The 22,500-nt window shown below is 60.9% G+C and overlaps 2 non-coding genes across 2 annotated transcripts; both read right to left on the bottom strand.

Annotated features, from left to right (window-relative positions):
• Nucleotides 1-2,724: 2,724 nt before the first annotated feature.
• LOC131867025 (5S ribosomal RNA) lies at nt 2,725-2,843 on the bottom strand. Its single transcript, XR_009365623.1, has one exon. It is a non-coding gene; the product is annotated as a 5S ribosomal RNA (ribosomal RNA).
• Nucleotides 2,844-10,660: 7,817 nt separating this feature from the next.
• Nucleotides 10,661-10,779, bottom strand: LOC131867033 (5S ribosomal RNA). The gene has a single exon (XR_009365630.1). It is a non-coding gene; the product is annotated as a 5S ribosomal RNA (ribosomal RNA).
• Nucleotides 10,780-22,500: the final 11,721 nt, after the last annotated feature.

Here is a 22,500-nt window from a genome sequence, read left to right as displayed (position 1 = left end):
ATTAGTGAAGGCAGCGCATCAAAGGTGCGCACCTCGCTGCCCACCTTGGTGTGCTCTGAGGTGCGCACCCGGGAGCGCTACGAAGTGTGCTCCAAGGTGCGGCGTGCACGTTGTCGGAGCCCGGTTTGCCCCGGGTGCGCACCTCGCCTGCACCTTGGCCGGGGTGGGCACCTTGGCTGGGTTTGCCCAGGGTGCGCTCCGAAGCGGGGTTACTGGAGCGCCCCCTCTTTTTTTGTCAGAGCGTTTGGTGGGGTTTCTCGCATTGGCTCTTCCCAGGCCCGGTTGTTGGGTGCGCTCCCACCCTGGCGCGCGCGAAGTTGGAAGTTGGGTTAATTGCCCGGGCGCGCACCTTCGCCAGGGTGGGCACCTTGGTGCGCACACCTTGGCTGGGCTGCGCACCAGGGCGGGCTCAAGATGGCACCAGCATTCCCTTTTTCTCACTATCTTTCAAAACGGAAATTTTAAAATCTCGTTTTTTTTTTGCCTTTTATGGAAATTAGTGAAGGCATCGCATCAAAGGTGCGCACCTCGCTGCCCACCTTGGTGTGCTCCGAGGTGCCCACCACGGTGCGCAACGCCGGTGCGAACCCGGGAGCGCCCCGATGTGTGCTCCAAGGTGCGGCGTGCACGAAGTCGGACCCCGGTTTGCCCCGGGTGCGCACCTCGCGTGCACCTTGGTGCGCACACCTTGGCTGGGTTGCGCGGCCTGGTGGGCACCATGGTGCGCACCAAGGAGCGCTCCGAAGTGTGCTCCAAGGTGCGGCGTGCACGAAGTCGGAGCCCGGTTTGCCCCGGGTACGCACCTCGCGTGCACCTTCGCCGGGGTGGGCACCTCGGCTGGGTTGCGCGCCCTGGTGCGCACCAAGGAGCGCTCCGAAGTGTGCTCCAAGGTGCGGCGTGCACGAAGTCGGAGCCCGGTTTGCCCCGGGTGCGCACCTTCGCCGCGGTGCGCACCATGGCGTGCACGAAGTCGGAGCCCGGTTTGCCCCGGGTGCGCACCTCGCGTGCACCTTCGGCGGGGTTGCGCGCCCTGGTGGGCACCATGGTGCGCACCAAGGAGCGCTCCGAAGTGTGCTCCAAGGTGCGGCGTGCACGAAGTCGGAGCCCGGTTTGCCCCGGGTGCGCACCTCGCGTGCACCTTCGGCGGGGTTGCGCGCCCTGGTGGGCACCATGGTGCGCACCAAGGAGCGCTCCGAAGTGTGCTCCAAGGTGCGGCGTGCACGAAGTCGGAGCCCGGTTTGCCCCGGGTGCGCACCTCGCGTGCACCTTCGCCGCGGTGGGCACCATGGCGTGCACGAAGTCGGAGCCCGGTTTGCCCCGGGTGCGCACCTCGCGTGCACCTTCGCCGGGGTGGGCACCTCGGCTGGGTTGCGCGCCCTGGTGCGCACCAAGGAGCGCTCCGAAGTGTGCTCCAAGGTGCGGCGTGCACGAAGTCGGAGCCCGGTTTGCCCCGGGTGCGCACCTCGCGTGCACCTTCGCCAGGGTGGGCACCTCGGTGCGCACACCTTCTCAATGTTTTCTTGCCTTTTCTGGAAATTGGTGAAGGCAGCGCATCAAAGGTGCGCACCTCGGTGTGCTCCGAGGTGCGAACCCGAGAGCGCTCCGAGGTGCCCACGAAGTCGAAAGTCGGGTTAATTGCATTGTTTTCCCCGGGTGCGCTCCGAGGTGCGCAACATCGGCGCGCACCAAGGAGGGCTCCGAAGTGTGCTCCAAGGTGCGCACGATGGCGTGCACCTCTGGTGCGCACGATTCGGAGCTCGGTTTGACCGGGGTGCGCACACCTTGGCTGGGTTGCGCACCTTTTGTGCGCTCCAAGGTGCGCACGAAGTCGGAGCTCGGTTTGCCCCGGGTGCGCACCTTCGCCAGGGTGCGCACCTTGATGCGCACGCCTTGGCTGGGCTGCGCACCTTGGTGGGCGCCATGGTGCGCACCTTTCGTGCGCTCCAAGGTGCGCACGAAGTCGGAGCTCGGTTTGCCCCGGGTGCGCACCTTGGTGGGCGCCATGGTGCACTCCGAGGTGCCCAAGATTGGTGCGCACCAAGGAGCGCTCCGAAGTGCGCTCCAAGGTGCGCGCGAAGTCGAAAGTTGGGTTAATTGTCCGGTTTGCCTCGGGTGCGCACCTTGCGTGCACCTTCGCCAGGGTGGGCGCCTTGGTGCGCACACCTTGGCTGGGCTGCGCACACCTTGGCACCCGCGTTTCCTTCATTTTAAATTTTTTTTTTTTACAATCTCTCAAGTGGGAAATTCTATAATCTCAACTTTTTTTGCCTTTTCAGGAAACTTTTGAATGGAGCGCATCATTGGTGCGCTCCGAAGTGTGCTCCAAAGCTCTCTCCAGCTGCGTGCACCTGCCCCGGCCGCGCACCCGGCCCCGCCCAGCTTCGCTCACCTGTCCCGGGCGTCTGGTGCGGAACCTTAGAGTAAGAAACATCACCGTGCACCTTGGCCAACGTGCGCGACTCGACCGAGCGCGCACTGGCCGAGGTGCACACCGATTTCACCTGGGTGCGCGCGCAGCACCTCGGGCGCACCGGGGTGCGCGCACAACGCCCGGGTTGCACCGTGGCCTGTGTGCTCGGGGCGCCTCGGGTGCGCGCTCGGTGTCGCCCCCGCGCGCGCGGTAGTGCGGGCAGCGCACCCCGGCCCGGCCCGGCCCCGACGAGAACGCAAACGGGCAAAAGGTTTATTCAAATAGCATTGCGACGCCCGGCGAAAAACTAAAAAAGGGTGCAACACCGGGACTTCCCGGGAGGTCACCCATCCCAGTACTACTCCGGCCCAAGCGCGCTTAACTGCGGAGTTCTGATGGGATCCGGTGCACTAACGCTGGTATGATCGCACCCGTTATGAGCTTGTCGCAGTGTGTACTTAGCAAACCGCGACCCACGTGCGAATCCACCCCGGCCACCCACCCCCGTCGAGGTGCACACCCTCCCTCGCGAAGTGCGCCCCGTTCGCCAAGTGTGAGCCCTGCCCGGGTGCGCGCACCTTGCTAGGGCGTCGGGTGTGCACCCGGCCCGGCCTACGTGCGTGCACCTGGAGGGGGCGTCGTGTGCGTGCAGTGTCCCGTCTGCAACGCGGTGCCCACACACCACCTCGGGCGCAACGACCTGCGCTCACATGTGGGCCGAGTGCACCTTGGTGCATGTTCGGGGCGCCTCGGGTGCACGCTCGATCTTGCCCCGGTGCACCAAGGCGCTCGGTTTGCCCCGGGTGCGCACTTGGTGCAAGGTGGGCACCCAAAATAGGGATCAAGCACCAAAACACAAGTTTCGGGATGCAAAATGGGACCCAAGGACCACAAATGCGTTCCAAGACCCATGATGGGTCCACGAGAACAAAAATGTGTTCCGAGACTTAATAAACAAATATTGGGTTTTAGGAGAAGAAACATGCTCTGATGCCCAAAACGAGAATCGACCCCAAAAAGGCCACAGGCCAAAAGTGGGATGCGAGACAAAAAAAAATGGGACCCGAGGACCAAAATTGGGTTCCCAGGTCGAAGACAGGGCAACCGGACAAGAAACGACCTCTAAGGCTCGAAATGAGTCCCGACGACTAAAACTTGACAAGAAGCACCCATCAGGCACCCAACTCGACACCCATGGGATGCCGACCCACCCGGGCTTCCACCTAGCACACCTTGGCACCCACCCACCCTCGCACCCAACCTCGCACCCAACTTAGCACCTTTGAACCCACATTGGCACTCACCCTGACCCTGGCACCTTGGAACCCACATTGGCACTCACCTTGACCCTGGCACCCACCTTTGCACTCACCTTGGGACCCACCCTGGCTCCCACCTCGGCACCCACCCAGACACCCACCTTGGTTCCTTGGCACCCACCTTGGATCCTTGGCACCCACCCCGACACCCACCTTGGCACGCAACTTGGCTACTTGCCACCCACCTTGGCTCCTTGACGCCCACCCCGACAACCACCCCGTGACCTACCCTGGCTAGGGTTGGTGCACACCCACCCTGGTGCCCACCTTGGCACCCACCCTATGACCCACCTTGGCACGCACCTTAGTACCCACCCCGTTACCCACCCTAGGACCCACCCCGTGACCCACCTTGGCCAGGGTGGGTGCCTTGGTGCGCACAACTTGCCTGGGCTGCACACCAGGGCGGGCTCAAGATGGCACCCGCGTTCCGTTTTTTTCACTATCTTTCAAAACGGAAATTTTAAAATCTCATTTTTTTCTTTTTTTTGCCTTTTCTGGAAATTAGTGAAGGCAGCGCATCAAAGGTGCGCAATGCTGGTGCGAACCCGGGAGCGCTCCGATGTGTGCTCCAAGGTGCGGCGTGCACGAAGTCCGAGCCCGGTTTGCCCCGGGTGCGCACCTCGCGTGCACCTTCGCCGGGGTGAGCACCTTGGCTGGGTTGCGCGCCCTGGTGCGTACCAAGGAGCGCTCTGAAGTGTGCTCCAAGGTGCGGCGTGCACGAAGTCGGAGCCCGGTTTGCCCCGGGTGTGCACCTCGGGTGCGCACCTCGCGTGCACCTTCGCTGCGGTGGGCACCTTGGCTGGGTTGCGCGCCTTGGTGGGCACCATGCAGTGCACGAAGTCGGAGCCCGGTTTGCCCCGGGCGCGCACCTCCGCCAGGGTGGGCACCTTGGTGCGCACAACTTGCCTGGGCTGCGCATCAGGAAGGGCTCAAGATGGCACCCGCGTTCCGTTTTTTTCACTATCTTTCAGAACGGAAATTTTAAAATATCGTTTTTTTTTGCCTTTTCTGGAAATTAGTGAAGGCAGCGCATCAAAGGTGCGCAACGCTGGTGCGAACCTGGGAGCGCTCCGATGTGTGCTCCAAGGTGCGGCGTGCACGAAGTCGGAGCCCGGTTTGCCTCGGGTGCGCCCTGGTGGGCACCATGGTGCGCACCAAGGAGCGCTCCGAAGTGTGCTCCAAGGTGCGGCCTGCACGAAGTCGGAGCCCGGTTTGCCCCGGGTGTGCACCTCGGGTGGGCACCTTGGTGCGCATGCCTTGCCTGGGCTGCGCACCAGGGCGGGCTCAAGATGGCACCCGCGTTCCTTTTTTTTCACTATCTTTCAAAACGGAAATTTTAAAATCTCATTTTTTTTTGCCTTTTTCTGGAAATTAGTGAAGGCAGCGCATCAAAGGTGCGCACCTCGCTGCCCACCACGGTGCGCAACGCCGGTGGGCACCCGGGAGTGCTTCGAAGTGTGCTCCAAGGTGCTGCGTGCACGTTGTCGGAGCCCGGTTTGCCCCGGGTGCGCACCTCGCGTGCACCTTCGTCGGGGTGGGCACCTTGGCTTGGTTTGCCCCGGCTGCGCTCCGAAGCGGGGTTATTGGAGCGCCGCCTCTTTTTTTGTCGGAGCGTTTGGTGGGGTTTCTCGCATTGGCTCTTCCGAGGCCCGGTTGCCACCCTGGCACGCACGAAGTCGGAAGTAGGGTTAATTGCCCGGGTGCGCACCTTTGCCAGGGTGGCACCTTACCTGGGCTGCGCACCAGGGCGGGCTCAAGATGGCACGCGCGTTCCGTTTTTTTCACTATCTTTCAAAACGGAAATTTTAAAATCTCCTTTTTTTTTTGCCTTTTCTGGAAATTAGTGAAGGCAGCGCATCAAAGGTGCGCACCTCGCTGCCCACCTTGGTGTGCTCTGAGGTGCGCACCCGGGAGCGCTACGAAGTGTGCTCCAAGGTGCGGCGTGCACGTTGTCGGAGCCCGGTTTGCCCCGGGTGCGCACCTCGCCTGCACCTTGGCCGGGGTGGGCACCTTGGCTGGGTTTGCCCAGGGTGCGCTCCGAAGCGGGGTTACTGGAGCGCCCCCTCTTTTTTTGTCAGAGAGTTTGGTGGGGTTTCTCGCATTGGCTCTTCCCAGGCCCGGTTGTTGGGTGCGCTCCCACCCTGGCGCGCGCGAAGTTGGAAGTTGGGTTAATTGCCCGGGCGCGCACCTTCGCCAGGGTGGGCACCTTGGTGCGCAAACCTTGGCTGGGCTGCGCACCAGGGCGGGCTCAAGATGGCACCAGCATTCCCTTTTTCTCACTATCTTTCAAAACGGAAATTTTAAAATCTCGTTTTTTTTTTGCCTTTTATGGAAATTAGTGAAGGCATCGCATCAAAGGTGCGCACCTCGCTGCCCACCTTGGTGTGCTCCGAGGTGCCCACCACGGTGCGCAACGCCGGTGCGAACCCGGGAGCGCCCCGATGTGTGCTCCAAGGTGCGGCGTGCACGAAGTCGGACCCCGGTTTGCCCCGGGTGCGCACCTCGCGTGCACCTTGGTGCGCACACCTTGGCTGGGTTGCGCGGCCTGGTGGGCACCATGGTGCGCACCAAGGAGCGCTCCGAAGTGTGCTCCAAGGTGCGGCGTGCACGAAGTCGGAGCCCGGTTTGCCCCGGGTGCGCACCTTCGCCGCGGTGGGCACCATGGCGTGCACGAAGTCGGAGCCCGGTTTGCCCCGGGTGCGCACCTCGCGTGCACCTTCGCCGGGGTGGGCACCTCGGCTGGGTTGCGCGCCCTGGTGCGCACCAAGGAGCGCTCTGAAGTGTGCTCCAAGGTGCGGCGTGCACGAAGTCGGAGCCCGGTTTGCCCCGGGTGTGCACCTCGCGTGCGCACCTCGCGTGCACCTTCGCTGCGGTGGGCACCTTGGCTGGGTTGCGCGCCTTGGTGGGCACCATGCAGTGCACGAAGTCGGAGCCCGGATTGCCCCGGGCGCGCACCTCCGCCAGGGTGGGCACCTTGGTGCGCACAACTTGCCTGGGGTGCGCACCAGGAAGGGCTCAAGATGGCACCCGCGTTCCGTTTTTTTCACTATCTTTCAGAACGGAAATTTTAAAATCTCGTTTTTTTTTGCCTTTTCTGGAAATTAGTGAAGGCAGCGCATCAAAGGTGCGCAACGCTGGTGCGAACCTGGGAGCGCTCCGATGTGTGCTCCAAGGTGCGGCGTGCACGAAGTCGGACCCCGGTTTGCCCCGGGTGCACACCTCGCGTGCACCTTGGTGCGCACACCTTGGCTGGGTTGCGCGCCCTGGTGGGCACCATGGTGCGCACCAAGGAGCGCTCCGAAGTGTGCTCCAAGGTGCGGCGTGCACGAAGTCGGAGCCCGGTTTGCCCCGGGTGCGCACCTCGCGTGCACCTTCGCCGCGGTGGGCACCATGGCGTGCACGAAGTCGGAGCCCGGTTTGCCCCGGGTGCGCACCTCGCGTGCACCTTCGCCGGGGTGGGCACCTTGGTGTGCAGACCTTGGCTGGGTTGCGCGCCCTGGTGGGCACCATGGTGCGCACCAAGGAGCGCTCCGAAGTGTGCTCCAAGGTGCGGCCTGCACGAAGTCGGAGCCCGGTTTGCCCCGGGTGTGCACCTCGGGTGGGCACCTTGGTGCGCATGCCTTGCCTGGGCTGCGCACCAGGGCGGGCTCAAGATGGCACCCGCGTTCCTTTTTTTTCACTATCTTTCAAAATGGAAATTTTAAAATCTCATTTTTTTTTGCCTTTTTCTGGAAATTAGTGAAGGCAGCGCATCAAAGGTGCGCACCTCGCTGCCCACCACGGTGCGCAACGCCGGTGGGCACCCGGGAGTGCTTCGAAGTGTGCTCCAAGGTGCTGCGTGCACGTTGTCGGAGCCCGGTTTGCCCCGGGTGCGCACCTCGCGTGCACCTTCGTCGGGGTGGGCACCTTGGCTGGGTTTGCCCCGGCTGCGCTCCGAAGCGGGGTTATTGGAGCGCCGCCTCTTTTTTTGTCGGAGCGTTTGGTGGGGTTTCTCGCATTGGCTCTTCCGAGGCCCGGTTGCCACCCTGGCGCGCACGAAGTCGGAAGTAGGGTTAATTGCCCGGGTGCGCACCTTTGCCAGGGTGGGCACCTTACCTGGGCTGCGCACCAGGGCGGGCTCAAGATGGCACGCGCGTTCCGTTTTTTTCACTATCTTTCAAAACGGAAATTTTAAAATCTCCTTTTTTTTTTGCCTTTTCTGGAAATTAGTGAAGGCAGCGCATCAAAGGTGCGCACCTCGCTGCCCACCTTGGTGTGCTCTGAGGTGCGCACCCGGGAGCGCTACGAAGTGTGCTCCAAGGTGCGGCGTGCACGTTGTCGGAGCCCGGTTTGCCCCGGGTGCGCACCTCGCCTGCACCTTGGCCGGGGTGGGCACCTTGGCTGGGTTTGCCCAGGGTGCGCTCCGAAGCGGGGTTACTGGAGCGCCCCCTCTTTTTTTGTCAGAGCGTTTGGTGGGGTTTCTCGCATTGGCTCTTCCCAGGCCCGGTTGTTGGGTGCGCTCCCACCCTGGCGCGCGCGAAGTTGGAAGTTGGGTTAATTGCCCGGGCGCGCACCTTCGCCAGGGTGGGCACCTTGGTGCGCACACCTTGGCTGGGCTGCGCACCAGGGCGGGCTCAAGATGGCACCAGCATTCCCTTTTTCTCACTATCTTTCAAAACGGAAATTTTAAAATCTCGTTTTTTTTTTGCCTTTTATGGAAATTAGTGAAGGCATCGCATCAAAGGTGCGCACCTCGCTGCCCACCTTGGTGTGCTCCGAGGTGCCCACCACGGTGCGCAACGCCGGTGCGAACCCGGGAGCGCCCCGATGTGTGCTCCAAGGTGCGGCGTGCACGAAGTCGGACCCCGGTTTGCCCCGGGTGCGCACCTCGCGTGCACCTTGGTGCGCACACCTTGGCTGGGTTGCGCGGCCTGGTGGGCACCATGGTGCGCACCAAGGAGCGCTCCGAAGTGTGCTCCAAGGTGCGGCGTGCACGAAGTCGGAGCCCGGTTTGCCCCGGGTACGCACCTCGCGTGCACCTTCGCCGGGGTGGGCACCTCGGCTGGGTTGCGCGCCCTGGTGCGCACCAAGGAGCGCTCCGAAGTGTGCTCCAAGGTGCGGCGTGCACGAAGTCGGAGCCCGGTTTGCCCCGGGTGCGCACCTTCGCCGCGGTGCGCACCATGGCGTGCACGAAGTCGGAGCCCGGTTTGCCCCGGGTGCGCACCTCGCGTGCACCTTCGGCGGGGTTGCGCGCCCTGGTGGGCACCATGGTGCGCACCAAGGAGCGCTCCGAAGTGTGCTCCAAGGTGCGGCGTGCACGAAGTCGGAGCCCGGTTTGCCCCGGGTGCGCACCTCGCGTGCACCTTCGGCGGGGTTGCGCGCCCTGGTGGGCACCATGGTGCGCACCAAGGAGCGCTCCGAAGTGTGCTCCAAGGTGCGGCGTGCACGAAGTCGGAGCCCGGTTTGCCCCGGGTGCGCACCTCGCGTGCACCTTCGCCGCGGTGGGCACCATGGCGTGCACGAAGTCGGAGCCCGGTTTGCCCCGGGTGCGCACCTCGCGTGCACCTTCGCCGGGGTGGGCACCTCGGCTGGGTTGCGCGCCCTGGTGCGCACCAAGGAGCGCTCCGAAGTGTGCTCCAAGGTGCGGCGTGCACGAAGTCGGAGCCCGGTTTGCCCCGGGTGCGCACCTCGCGTGCACCTTCGCCAGGGTGGGCACCTCGGTGCGCACACCTTCTCAATGTTTTCTTGCCTTTTCTGGAAATTGGTGAAGGCAGCGCATCAAAGGTGCGCACCTCGGTGTGCTCCGAGGTGCGAACCCGAGAGCGCTCCGAGGTGCCCACGAAGTCGAAAGTCGGGTTAATTGCATTGTTTTCCCCGGGTGCGCTCCGAGGTGCGCAACATCGGCGCGCACCAAGGAGGGCTCCGAAGTGTGCTCCAAGGTGCGCACGATGGCGTGCACCTCTGGTGCGCACGATTCGGAGCTCGGTTTGACCGGGGTGCGCACACCTTGGCTGGGTTGCGCACCTTTTGTGCGCTCCAAGGTGCGCACGAAGTCGGAGCTCGGTTTGCCCCGGGTGCGCACCTTCGCCAGGGTGCGCACCTTGATGCGCACGCCTTGGCTGGGCTGCGCACCTTGGTGGGCGCCATGGTGCGCACCTTTCGTGCGCTCCAAGGTGCGCACGAAGTCGGAGCTCGGTTTGCCCCGGGTGCGCACCTTGGTGGGCGCCATGGTGCACTCCGAGGTGCCCAAGATTGGTGCGCACCAAGGAGCGCTCCGAAGTGCGCTCCAAGGTGCGCGCGAAGTCGAAAGTTGGGTTAATTGTCCGGTTTGCCTCGGGTGCGCACCTTGCGTGCACCTTCGCCAGGGTGGGCGCCTTGGTGCGCACACCTTGGCTGGGCTGCGCACACCTTGGCACCCGCGTTTCCTTCATTTTAAATTTTTTTTTTTTACAATCTCTCAAGTGGGAAATTCTATAATCTCAACTTTTTTTGCCTTTTCAGGAAACTTTTGAATGGAGCGCATCATTGGTGCGCTCCGAAGTGTGCTCCAAAGCTCTCTCCAGCTGCGTGCACCTGCCCCGGCCGCGCACCCGGCCCCGCCCAGCTTCGCTCACCTGTCCCGGGCGTCTGGTGCGGAACCTTAGAGTAAGAAACATCACCGTGCACCTCGGCCAACGTGCGCGACTCGACCGAGCGCGCACTGGCCGAGGTGCACACCGATTTCACCTGGGTGCGCGCGCAGCACCTCGGGCGCACCGGGGTGCGCGCACAACGCCCGGGTTGCACCGTGGCCTGTGTGCTCGGGGCGCCTCGGGTGCGCGCTCGGTGTCGCCCCCGCGCGCGCGGTAGTGCGGGCAGCGCACCCCGGCCCGGCCCGGCCCCGACGAGAACGCAAACGGGCAAAAGGTTTATTCAAATAGCATTGCGACGCCCGGCGAAAAACTAAAAAAGGGTGCAACACCGGGACTTCCCGGGAGGTCACCCATCCCAGTACTACTCCGGCCCAAGCGCGCTTAACTGCGGAGTTCTGATGGGATCCGGTGCACTAATGCTGGTATGATCGCACCCGTTATGAGCTTGTCGCAGTGTGTACTTAGCAAACCGCGACCCACGTGCGAATCCACCCCGGCCACCCACCCCCGTCGAGGTGCACACCCTCCCTCGCGAAGTGCGCCCCGTTCGCCAAGTGTGAGCCCTGCCCGGGTGCGCGCACCTTGCTAGGGCGTCGGGTGTGCACCCGGCCCGGCCTACGTGCGTGCACCTGGAGGGGGCGTCGTGTGCGTGCAGTGTCCCGTCTGCAACGCGGTGCCCACACACCACCTCGGGCGCAACGACCTGCGCTCACATGTGGGCCGAGTGCACCTTGGTGCATGTTCGGGGCGCCTCGGGTGCACGCTCGATCTTGCCCCGGTGCACCAAGGCGCTCGGTTTGCCCCGGGTGCGCACTTGGTGCAAGGTGGGCACCCAAAATAGGGATCAAGCACCAAAACACAAGTTTCGGGATGCAAAATGGGACCCAAGGACCACAAATGCGTTCCAAGACCCATGATGGGTCCACGAGAACAAAAATGTGTTCCGAGACTTAATAAACAAATATTGGGTTTTAGGAGAAGAAACATGCTCTGATGCCCAAAACGAGAATCGACCCCGAAAAGGCCACAGGCCAAAAGTGGGATGCGAGACAAAAAAAAATGGGACCCGAGGACCAAAATTGGGTTCCCAGGTCGAAGACAGGGCAACCGGACAAGAAACGACCTCTAAGGCTCGAAATGAGTCCCGACGACTAAAACTTGACAAGAAGCACCCATCAGGCACCCAACTCGACACCCATGGGATGCCGACCCACCCGGGCTTCCACCTAGCACACCTTGGCACCCACCCACCCTCGCACCCAACCTCGCACCCAACTTAGCACCTTTGAACCCACATTGGCACTCACCCTGACCCTGGCACCTTGGAACCCACATTGGCACTCACCTTGACCCTGGCACCCACCTTTGCACTCACCTTGGGACCCACCCTGGCTCCCACCTCGGCACCCACCCAGACACCCACCTTGGTTCCTTGGCACCCACCTTGGATCCTTGGCACCCACCCCGACACCCACCTTGGCACGCAACTTGGCTACTTGCCACCCACCTTGGCTCCTTGACGCCCACCCCGACAACCACCCCGTGACCTACCCTGGCTAGGGTTGGTGCACACCCACCCTGGTGCCCACCTTGGCACCCACCCTATGACCCACCTTGGCACGCACCTTAGTACCCACCCCGTTACCCACCCTAGGACCCACCCCGTGACCCACCTTGGCCAGGGTGGGTGCACCCACCCTGGTGCCCACCTTGGCACCCACCCATCCTAGCACCCAGCCTGTGACCGGGCTTGGAACCCAACCTTGCACCCGCACCCGTCTTGGCCAGTGTGGGTGCGCACCCATCCTGGCACCCACGTTGTGACACACCCTTTAACCCACGCACCCTAGCACCCACGTTGGCACCCACCTTGGAACCCAACCTAGCAACTTGGCACCCACCCCGTGACCCACCTTGGCATCCACCATAGCAGTCGCCGACTTGGCACCCACCTCGGCACCCACCTTGACACTTGTGGACCCACCTTGCCACTCACCCTAGCATCGACCCATCCTAGCACCCACCCTGGCACCTTTGCACCCTAGCACTCACCCATCCTAGCACCTAACCTGTGACCCACCTTGACACTCACCCTCGCACCCACCTTGGAACCCAACCTAGCACCCACCCACCCTGACACCAACCCTAGCACCTACCCACCCTTGCACCCACCCTGTGACCCATCTTGGCACCCACCCATCCTACCACTCAACCTATCACCCACCTTCTCACCCACCTTGGCATCCACCTTAGCACCCACCCACACTGGCACCTTGGCACCCACCTCGGGCAAGGTGGGTGCACACCCACCCTGGCACCCAATTTAGAACCCACCGAGCATGTTACCCACCTTGGCACCCACATTGCAGCCCACCCTAGTACCCACCCTATGACCCACATTGGCATCCACACCCTAGCACCCAGGCACCTCGACACCCGCCTTGACACCCACCCTAGCACTGAACCTGTGACCCACCTTGGAACTCACCCTAGAACCCACCCACCCTGTGAACCACCTTGGCATCCACCTTAGCACCCACCCACCTTGGCACCCACTCTAGCACTCACCCATCCTAACACCCAACTTGTTACCCACCTTGGCACCCGCCCTCGCGTCCACCTTGAAACCCACCCTAGCACCCACCCACGCAGGAGCCCACCTTGGCACCCAACCTAACACCCACGCATCCTGGCACCCAACTTGTGACCCACCTTGGAACCCACCCTAGTACCCACCTTTGAACCCACTATATCACCAACCCACCTTGGCACCCACCCTATGACCCTCTTTGGAATCCACCCTAGCACGCACCCACCCTGGCACCCACCATGGAGCGCACCCTAGCACCCACCCACCTCGGCACGCACCTCAACACCCACCTTGGTGTGCGCACTGCGCCAACCTCTCAAAGACCCTATGTGGTGCGCTCCAAAGTGTACACCTTTGGTGCGCTCCAAGGTGCGCACCTTTGGTGCACACCGAGGTGCACACCAAAGTGTGCACCGAGGTGAGCACCAAAGTGCACTCCAGGGTGCACACCAAGGCGTGCACCTTTGGTGCGGTCAATGCAAACGAATTCGGAAGTTGGGGTCGATGTCCTAATCGCTGCTGCAGACTACACGTATGAGAATCGGACAAATAGCTTTATATAGGGGAGGTGTTGCGTTTGATGGGTCGACTCCCCTGGTTGTGTGCACTGCACCAACTTCAAAGACCCTGTCTTGTTTAAGAAGTCAAAAGTTGGGGTGGATGTCCTAATCATTGCTGCAGTCTACGCATGTATGAGAATCAGACAAATAGCTTATATAGGGGAGGTGTTGCATTCGGTGGGTTGACTCCCCTGGTTGTGCGCACTGCGCCAACCTCAAAGACCCCGCATAGCAGAAGAAGTCGGAAGTCGGATTTTGGTGAGCACCAAGGCATGCACCTTTGGTGCGGTCAACGCAGACGAATTCAGAAGTTGGGGTGGATGTCCTAATCGTTGTTGCAGGCTACACATGTATGAGAATCAGACAAATAGCTTATATAGGGGAGGTGTTGGGTTTGATGGGTCAACTCCCTTGGTTGTGCGCATTACGCCAACCTCAAAGACCTTGTTTTCGTTAAGAAGTCAAAAGTTGGGGTCAATGTCCTAATGGCTCCTGCAGGCTACACATGTATGAGAATCGGACAAATAGCTTATATAGGGGAGGTGTTGGGTTTGATGGGTCGACTCCCCTGGTTGTGCGCATTACGTCAACCTCAAAGACCTTGTTTTCGTTAAGAAGTCAAAAGTTGGGGTCGATGTCCTAATTGCTCCTGTAGACTACACATGTATGAGAATCAGACAAATAGCTTATATAGGGGAGGTGTTGGGTTTGATGGGTTGACTCCCCTAGTTGTTCGCATTACACCAACCTCAAAGACCTTGTTTTCGTTTAGAAGCCGAAAGTTGGGGTCGATGTCCTAATTGCTCCTGCAGGCTACGCATGTATGAGAATCAGACAAATAGCTTATATAGGGGAGGTGTTGGGTTTGATGGGTCGACTCCCCTGGTTGTGCGCATTGCGCCAACCTCAAAGACCCTGCATTGCGGATGAAGTCGAAAGTCAGAGTTTGGTGTGCTACAAGGTGTGGTCGAAGGTGCTCACCTAGGTGTGCACCTTTGGAGCACAGGAAAAGTGCCCTCCAAAAGTGCGCACCTTTGGAGTGCACAAAAGTGCCCTCCAAAAGTGCGCACCTTTGGAGCGCAGAAAAGTGCCCTCCAAAAAGTGCCCTCCAAAAGTGCGCACCTTTGGAGCGCAGAAAAGTGCCCTCCAAAAAGTGCCCTCCAAAAGTGCGCACCTTTGGAGCGCAGAAAAGTGCCCTCCAAAAAGTGCCCTCCAAAAGTGCGCACCTTTGGAGCGCAGAAAAGTGCCCTCCAAAAAGTGCCCTCCAAAAGTGCGCACCTTTGGAGCGCAGAAAAGTGCCCTCCAAAAAGTGCCCTCCAAAAGTGCGCACCTTTGGAGCGCAGAAAAGTGCCCTCCAAAAAGTGCCCTCCAAAAGTGCGCACCTTTGGAGCGCAGAAAAGTGCCCTCCAAAAAGTGCCCTCCAAAAGTGCGCACCTTTGGAGCGCAGAAAAGTGCCCTCCAAAAAGTGCCCTCCAAAAGTGCGCACCTTTGGAGCGCAGAAAAGTGCCCTCCAAAAAGTGCCCTCCAAAAGTGCGCACCTTTGGAGCGCAGAAAAGTGCCCTCCAAAAGTGCGCACCTTTGGAGCGCACAAAAGTGCCCTCCAAAAGTGCGCACTTTTGGTGCGCACCAAGGCGCTGGTTCGGTCGTTGCAGGCGAGTTCGGAAGTTGGGGTCGATGTCCTGAGCGGAGGTGCAAACTACACAGGTGTCGGAATCGGACAAATAGCTTATATAGGGGAGGTGTATGCTTCGATGGGTCGACTCCCCAGGTTGAGCGCACCGCGCCAACCTCAAAGACCCTACGGTATGGATGAAGTCGGAAGTTGGGTCCGATGACCAATTCGATTAGTAGGTATGCTCATGAGGTCGGAATTTGGGTCCGATGACCTGCCATGTGCAGGAAGGCGAATGTTGACACTGTGCGTTGCAAGGTGCACACCAAGGCGCTGGTGCGGTCTTTTTAGTCGAGTTCGGAAGTTGGGGTCGATGTCCTGATCGGAGGTGCAAGCTACACAGGTGTGGGAATCGGACAAATAGCTTATATAGGGGAGGTGTATGCTTCGTTGGGTCGACTCCCCGGGTTGAGCGCACCGCGCCAACCTCAAAGACCCTACGGTATGGATGAAGTCGGAAGTTGGGTCCGATGACCGATTCGATATGTAGGCATACTCGCGAGGTCGGAATTTGGGTCCGATGACCTGCCACGTGCAGGAAGGCGAATGTTGGCACTGTGCGTTGCAAGGTGCGCACCAAGGCGCTGGTTCGGTCGTTGGAGGCGAGTTCGGAAGTTGGGGTCGATGTCTTGATCGGAGGTGCAAACTACACAGGTGTGGGAATCGGACAAATAGCTTATATAGGGGAGGTGTATGCTTCGTTGGGTCGACTCCCCGGGTTGAGCGCACCGCGCCAACCTCAAAGACCCTACGGTATGGATGAAGTCGGAAGTTGGGTCCGATGACCGATTCGATATGTAGGCATACTCGCGAGGTCGGAATTTGGGTCCGATGACCTGCCATGTGCAGGAAGGCGAATGTTGGGACTGTGCGTCGCAAGGTGCGCACCAAGGCGCTGGTGCCGTCGTTGCAGTCGAGTTCGGAAGTTGGGGTCGATGTCCTGGTCAGAGGTGCAAACTACACAGGTGTGGGAATCGGACAAATAGCTTATATAGGGGAGGTGTATGCTTCGATGGGTCGACTCCCTGGGTTGAGCGCACCGCGCCAACCTCAAAGACCCTACAGTATGGATGAAGTCGGAAGTTGGGTCCGATGACCGATTCGATACGTAGGCATATTGGCGAGGTCTGAATTTGTGTCCGATGACCTGCCATGCGCAGGAAGGCGGAATTTGGGTCCGATGACCGAGTTGATGGCGTGCCATGCGCAGAAAGGCGGAATTTGGGTCCGATGACCGAGTTGATGTTGATGGCCCGCCATGCACAGGAAGGCGGAATTTGGGTCCGATGACCGATTTGAAGGCGTGCCATACGCAAAAAGGCGGAGTTTGGGTCCGATGACCGAGTTGATATTGATGGCCCGCCATGCGCAGGAAGGCGGAATTTGGGTCCGATGACCTGACATACGCATGGAGTCCGACTCGGGGGCCGATGTTCGATTCGATGACTTGCATTGTGGGTAAAGTCGGAAGTTGTGGTCTTTGACCCGATTCGATGACCAGACTTCGGCTGCTTGAGAATCGGACAAATAACTTATATAGGGGAGGTAGTGTTCTCGAGCATCCTCCCCCCGTGCCCGTTTATGTCGATTGATGCTGGTGCTCGACTGGTTGGAGCGCTCGGATGCAAAAATCTTGCACCAGGATTTATCGATTGTGATGGACACGGCAAGTCTCCTGATTGCTATGCAGGAGCTCATCGTGAATCTCTATGCGGCCTTGGTATGGACTCGACCTGCGGAATGGTTCGGCAATGGTAGTCGCTCCAACACGTCCTTGCAATGGCCACAGAGGTGATTCGACTAGAGCTCCAGTCTAGCTTTTGGGTTGCTTGGCGGACTGGTATAGCCGCGATCGAGTTCCGGCCATGAACGTTTTAGATAGCTCTTGGGCTTTCTGGGACGGAAGTCGGAAGTTTGGGCTGTTGTCCGATTTGATGACCATTCTTCGGATGTGTGAGAATCGGACAAATAACTTATATAGGGGACTGTGTTGTCTCACGCAGCCCCCTCCGTGCCCCTCTATCTCGACCGATGTTGGTGCTTGAAAGGGTTGGGATCGCTCGGATTTATAAACGTGCACCACCATTTGTCGAGTGTGAGGGACGCGGCAGGTCTCCTAAATGCTATGCGGGCGCTCTCTGAGAATCTCTATCCGGCCTCGACACAGACTAGTCTTGCTGAATGGTTTGGCACTGGTAGTCGATCCAACACGTCGTTGTTGTGGCCGCCTAGGCGATTCGATTCGAGCCCCCGTCTAGCTTTTGGGTTGCTTGGCGGATTTTGCCCTATCCGCAAGTGAGCTCGGTCCCTAAACGTTCGAGAAACCCGATTGCTATGCGCCGACTCTCTTTCTTGCGAGCCTCCATCTAGCTTTTGGGTCTCTACGGAACGGAAGTCGGAATCTGGGACCGTTGTTTGATTCGACGAGGCAGACTACGGTTGTGCGAGAATCGGACAAATAACTTATATAGGGGAGGTGTTGACTGGAGCATTCTCCCCCGTGCCCCTCTAACTCGACCAATGCTGGCGCTCGAACGGTGGTAGCGCTCGGATTTTCATTGAGCGCCAGCATTGGTCGATTTAGAGGGGCATGCGAGATTCCCGAATGCTATGCGAGGGCTCTAACGGAAATGTCTATTGGTTTCGGTATGGATGCAATTGCGAGTGGTTCGGCAAAGGTAGTCGTTCCGATGCGTCCATGTCGTGGCCAAATCGATAATTCGATTTGAGCCCTCGTATAGCATTTGGGTCTCTCGATGTGATTCCGCATTCCAGTCCCTTTGGGCACTGCTTGAGCCGCATCCCAGGGGGTTCCCTTCCCAATAATCTGCCTCGCAACCCGATTGCTATGCGGTGAGGCTCCTCGGCCGCCTCGGAACTATCTGTGTATCAGACGCATCGCGGGATAAGGGGTTGGCAACGGTAGTCGCCCCAAGCGCGTCCGATGCTTGGACCATTTCGAGGCGGCCCTGAAGCCTCTTCCGTCTAGCCGTTGGGTCCTTCTCGCCGCATCCCTCGCCTCGCACCCCGATTGCTATGCGGTGAGGCTCCTCGGCCGCCTCGGAACTATCTGTGTATCGGACGCGTCGCGGGATAAGGGGTTGTCACTGGTAGTCGCCCCAAGCGCGTCCGATGCTTGGACCATTCCGAGGCGGCCCTGAAGCCTCTTCCGTCTAGCCGTTGGGTCCTTCTCGCCGCATCCCTTGCCTCGCACCCCGATTGCTATGCGGTGAGGCTCCTCGGCCGCCTCGGAACTATCTGTGTATCGGACGCGTCGCGGGATAAGGGGTTGTCATTGGTAGTCGCCCCAAGCGCGTCCGATGCTTGGACCATTCCGAGGCGGCCCTGAAGCCTCTTCCGTCTAGCCGTTGGGTCCTTCTCGCCGCATCCCTCGCCTCGCACCCCGATTGCTATGCGGTGAGGCTCCTCGGCCGCCTCGGAACTATCTGTGTATCGGACGCGTCGCGGGATAAGGGGTTGTCACTGGTAGTCGCCCCAAGCGCGTCCGATGCTTGGACCATTCCGAGGCGGCCCTGAAGCCTCTTCCGTCTAGCCGTTGGGTCCTTCTCGCCGCATCCCTCGCCTCGCACCCCGATTGCTATGCGGTGAGGCTCCTCGGCCGCCTCGGAACTATCTGTGTATCGGACGCGTCGCGGGATAAGGGGTTGTCACTGGTAGTCGCCCCAAGCGCGTTCGATGCTTGGACCATTCCGAGGCGGCCCTGAAGCCTCTTCCGTCTAGCCGTTGGGTCCTTCTCGCCGCATCCCTCGCCTCGCACCCCGATTGCTATGCGGTGAGGCTCCTCGGCCGCCTTGGAACTATCTGTGTATCGGACGCGTCGCGGGATAAGGGGTTGTCACTGGTAGTCGCCCCAAGCGCGTCCGATGCTTGGACCATTCCGAGGCGGACCCGAAGCCTCTTCCGTCTAGCCGTTGGGTCCTTCTCGCCGCATCCTTCGCCTCGCACCCCGATTGCTATGCGGTGAGGCTCCTCGGCCGCCTCGGAACTATCTGTGTATCGGACGCGTCGCGGGATAAGGGGTTGTCACTGGTAGTCGCCCCAAGCGCGTCCGATGCTTGGACCATTCCGAGGCGGACCCGAAGCCTCTTCCGTCTAGCCGTTGGGTCCTTCTCGCCGCATCCCTCGCCTCGCACCCCGATTGCTATGCGGTGAGGCTCCTCGGCCGCCTTGGAACTATCTGTGTATCGGACGCGTCGCGGGATAAGGGGTTGTCACTGGTAGTCGCCCCAAGCGCGTCCGATGCTTGGACCATTCCGAGGCGGACCCGAAGCCTCTTCCGTCTAGCCGTTGGGTCCTTCTCGCCGCATCCCTCGCCTCGCACCCCGATTGCTATGCGGTGAGGCTCCTCGGCCGCCTTGGAACTATCTGTGTATCGGACGCATCGCGGGATAAGGGGTTGTCACTGGTAGTCGCCCCAAGCGCGTCCGATGCTTGGACCATTCCGAGGCGGACCCGAAGCCTCTTCCGTCTAGCCGTTGGGTCCTTCTCGCCGCATCCCTCGCCTCGCACCCCGATTGCTATGCGGTGAGGCTCCTCGGCCGCCTTGGAACTATCTGTGTATCGGACGCGTCGCGGGATAAGGGGTTGTCACTGGTAGTCGCCCCAAGCGCGTCCGATGCTTGGACCATTCCGAGGCGGCCCCGAAGCCTCTTCCGTGTAGCCGTTGGGTCCTTCTCGCCGCATCCCTCGCCTCGCACCCCGATTGCTATGCGGTGAGGCTCCTCGGCCGCCTTGGAACTATCTGTGTATCGGACGCGTCGCGGGATAAGGGGTTGTCACTGGTAGTCGCCCCAAGCGCGTCCGATGCTTGGACCATTCCGAGGCGGCCCCGAAGCCTCTTCCGTGTAGCCGTTGGGTCCTTCTCGCCGCATCCCTCGCCTCGCACCCCGATTGCTATGCGGTGAGGCTCCTCGGCCGCCTTGGAACTATCTGTGTATCGGACGCGTCGCGGGATAAGGGGTTGTCACTGGTAGTCGCCCCAAGCGCGTCCGATGCTTGGACCATTCCGAGGCGGACCTGAAGCCTCTTCCCTCTAGCCGTTGGGGCTTTCTCGCCGCATCCCTCGCCTCGCACCCTGATTGCTATGCTGTGAGGCTCCTCGGCCGCCTTGGAACTATCTGTGTATCGGACGCATCGCGGGATAAGGGGTTGGCAGTGGTAGTCGCCCCAAGCGCATCCGATGCTTGGACCATTCCGAGGCGGCCCTGCAGCCTCTTCCGTCTAGCCGTTGGGGCCATCTCGCCGCATCCCCCACCTCGCACCACGATTGCTATGCGGTGAGGCTCCTTGGCCGCCTCGGAACTATCTGTGTATCGGACGCATCGCGGGATAAGGGGTTGTCACTGGTAGTCGCCCCAAGCGCGTCCGATGCTTGGACTATTCCGAGGCGGCCCTGCAGCCTCTTCCGTCTAGCCGTTGGGGCCATCTCGCTGCATCCCCCACCTCCTCGGCCGCCTCGGAACTATCTGTGTATCGGACGCATCGCGGGATAAGGGGTTGGCAGTGGTAGTCGCCCCAAGCGCGTCCGATGCTTGGACTATTCCGAGGCAGCCCTGCAGCCTCTTCCGTCTAGCCTTTGGGGCCATCTCGCCGCATCCCTCGCCTCGCACCCCGATTGCTATGCGGTGAGGCTCCTCGGCCGCCTGGGAACTATCTTCGTATCGGACGCATCGCGGGATAAGGGGTTGTCACTGGTAGTCGCCCCAAGCGCGTCCGATGCTTGGACTATTCCGAGGCGGCCCTGTGGCCTCTTCCGTCTAGCCGTTGGGGCCATCTCGCCGCATCCCCCACCTCGCACCCCGATTGCTATGCGGTGAGGCTCTTCGGCCGCCTTGGAACTATCTTCGTATCGGACGCATCGCGGGATAAGGGGTTGTCACTGGTAGTGGCCCCAAGCGCGTCCGATGCTTGGACTATTCCGAGGCGGCCCTGCAGCCTCTTCCGTCTAGCCGTTGGGGCCATCTCGCCGCATCCCCCACCTCGCACCCCGATTGCTATGCGGTGAGGCTCCTCGGCCGCCTTGGAACTATCTTCGTATCGGACGCATCGCGGGATAAGGGGTTGTCACTGGTAGTCGCCCCAAGCGCGTCCAATGCTTGGACTATTCCGACGCGGCCCTGTGGCCTCTTCCGTCTAGCCGTTGGGGCCATCTCGCCGCATCCCCCACCTCGCACCCCGATTGCTATGCGGTGAGGCTCCTCGGCCGCCTTGGAACCATCTTCGTATCGGACGCATCGCGGGATAGGGGGCTGTCACTGGTAGTCGCCCCAAGCGTGTCCGATGCTTGGACCATTCCTAGGCGGCCCTGAAGCCTCTTCCGTCTAGCCGTTGGGGCCTTCCCGCCCCATCCCTCGCCTCGCACCCCCGATTGCTATGCGGTGAGGCTCCTCGGCCGCCTTGGAACCATCTGTGTATCGGACGCATCGCGGGATAAGGGGTTGGCACTGGCAGTCGCCCCAAGCGCGTCCGATGCTTGGACCATTCCGAGGTGGCCCTGAAGCCTCTTCCGTCTAGCCGTTGGGGCCTTCCCGCCCCATCCCTCGCCTCGCACCCCGATTGATATGCGGTGAGGCTCCTCGGCCGCCTTGGAACTATCTGTGTATCGGACGCATCGCGGGATAAGGGGTTGGCACTGGTAGTCGTCCCAATCGCATCCGATGCTTGGACCATTCCGAGGCGGCCCTGCAGCCTCTTCCGTTTAGCCGTCGGGGCCTTCCCGCCGCATCCCTCGCCTCGCATCCCGATTCCTATGCGGTGAGTCTTCTCGGCCGCCGCGGAACTATACCTGTTATTGCTACTGCATCCTTCGGCTGGTAACCTCCTCTGCCGCCTTGGAACGTTCTCTTTGTCGGACGCGTCGCGGGATAAGGGGTTGGCACTGGTAGTCGCCCCAAGCGCGCCCGATGCATAGACCGCTCCGAGTCGACCTTGCTTTCAGCCTCTCACATGCATAGACCTCTCTGAGTCGACCCTGCAGCCTCTCACGTTTAGCCTTTGGAATCTCGCCTCACAACATGATTGCTATCCTTGATGCATCCCTTGCCTCGAGCCCTGATTGCTTTCTTGGCTGCATCCCTCCTCTCCTCACAGCCCGGTTGTCATCACTGCTTCATCCGTCGCTTCATGCATTCTGGCTGCTGGGCCCTTCCCACCGCACACCTCGATTGCTATCTCTTCTGCATCACACACCCCGATTGCTATCTCTGCTACATCCCTCGGCTCTCACTTCTGCATCCTTCGCCTCACACCTCGATTGCTATCAATGCTGCATCCGTAACCTCACACCCCGATTGCTATGCGGGGAGGCTCCTTGGC

Source organism: Cryptomeria japonica, unplaced genomic scaffold, assembly GCF_030272615.1.
Source record: "Cryptomeria japonica unplaced genomic scaffold, Sugi_1.0 HiC_scaffold_162, whole genome shotgun sequence".
Classification (NCBI taxonomy): domain Eukaryota; kingdom Viridiplantae; phylum Streptophyta; class Pinopsida; order Cupressales; family Cupressaceae; genus Cryptomeria; species Cryptomeria japonica.
Note: the sequence above shows the minus strand (reverse complement) of the source record. Positions and strands in the feature narration are given on the sequence as shown.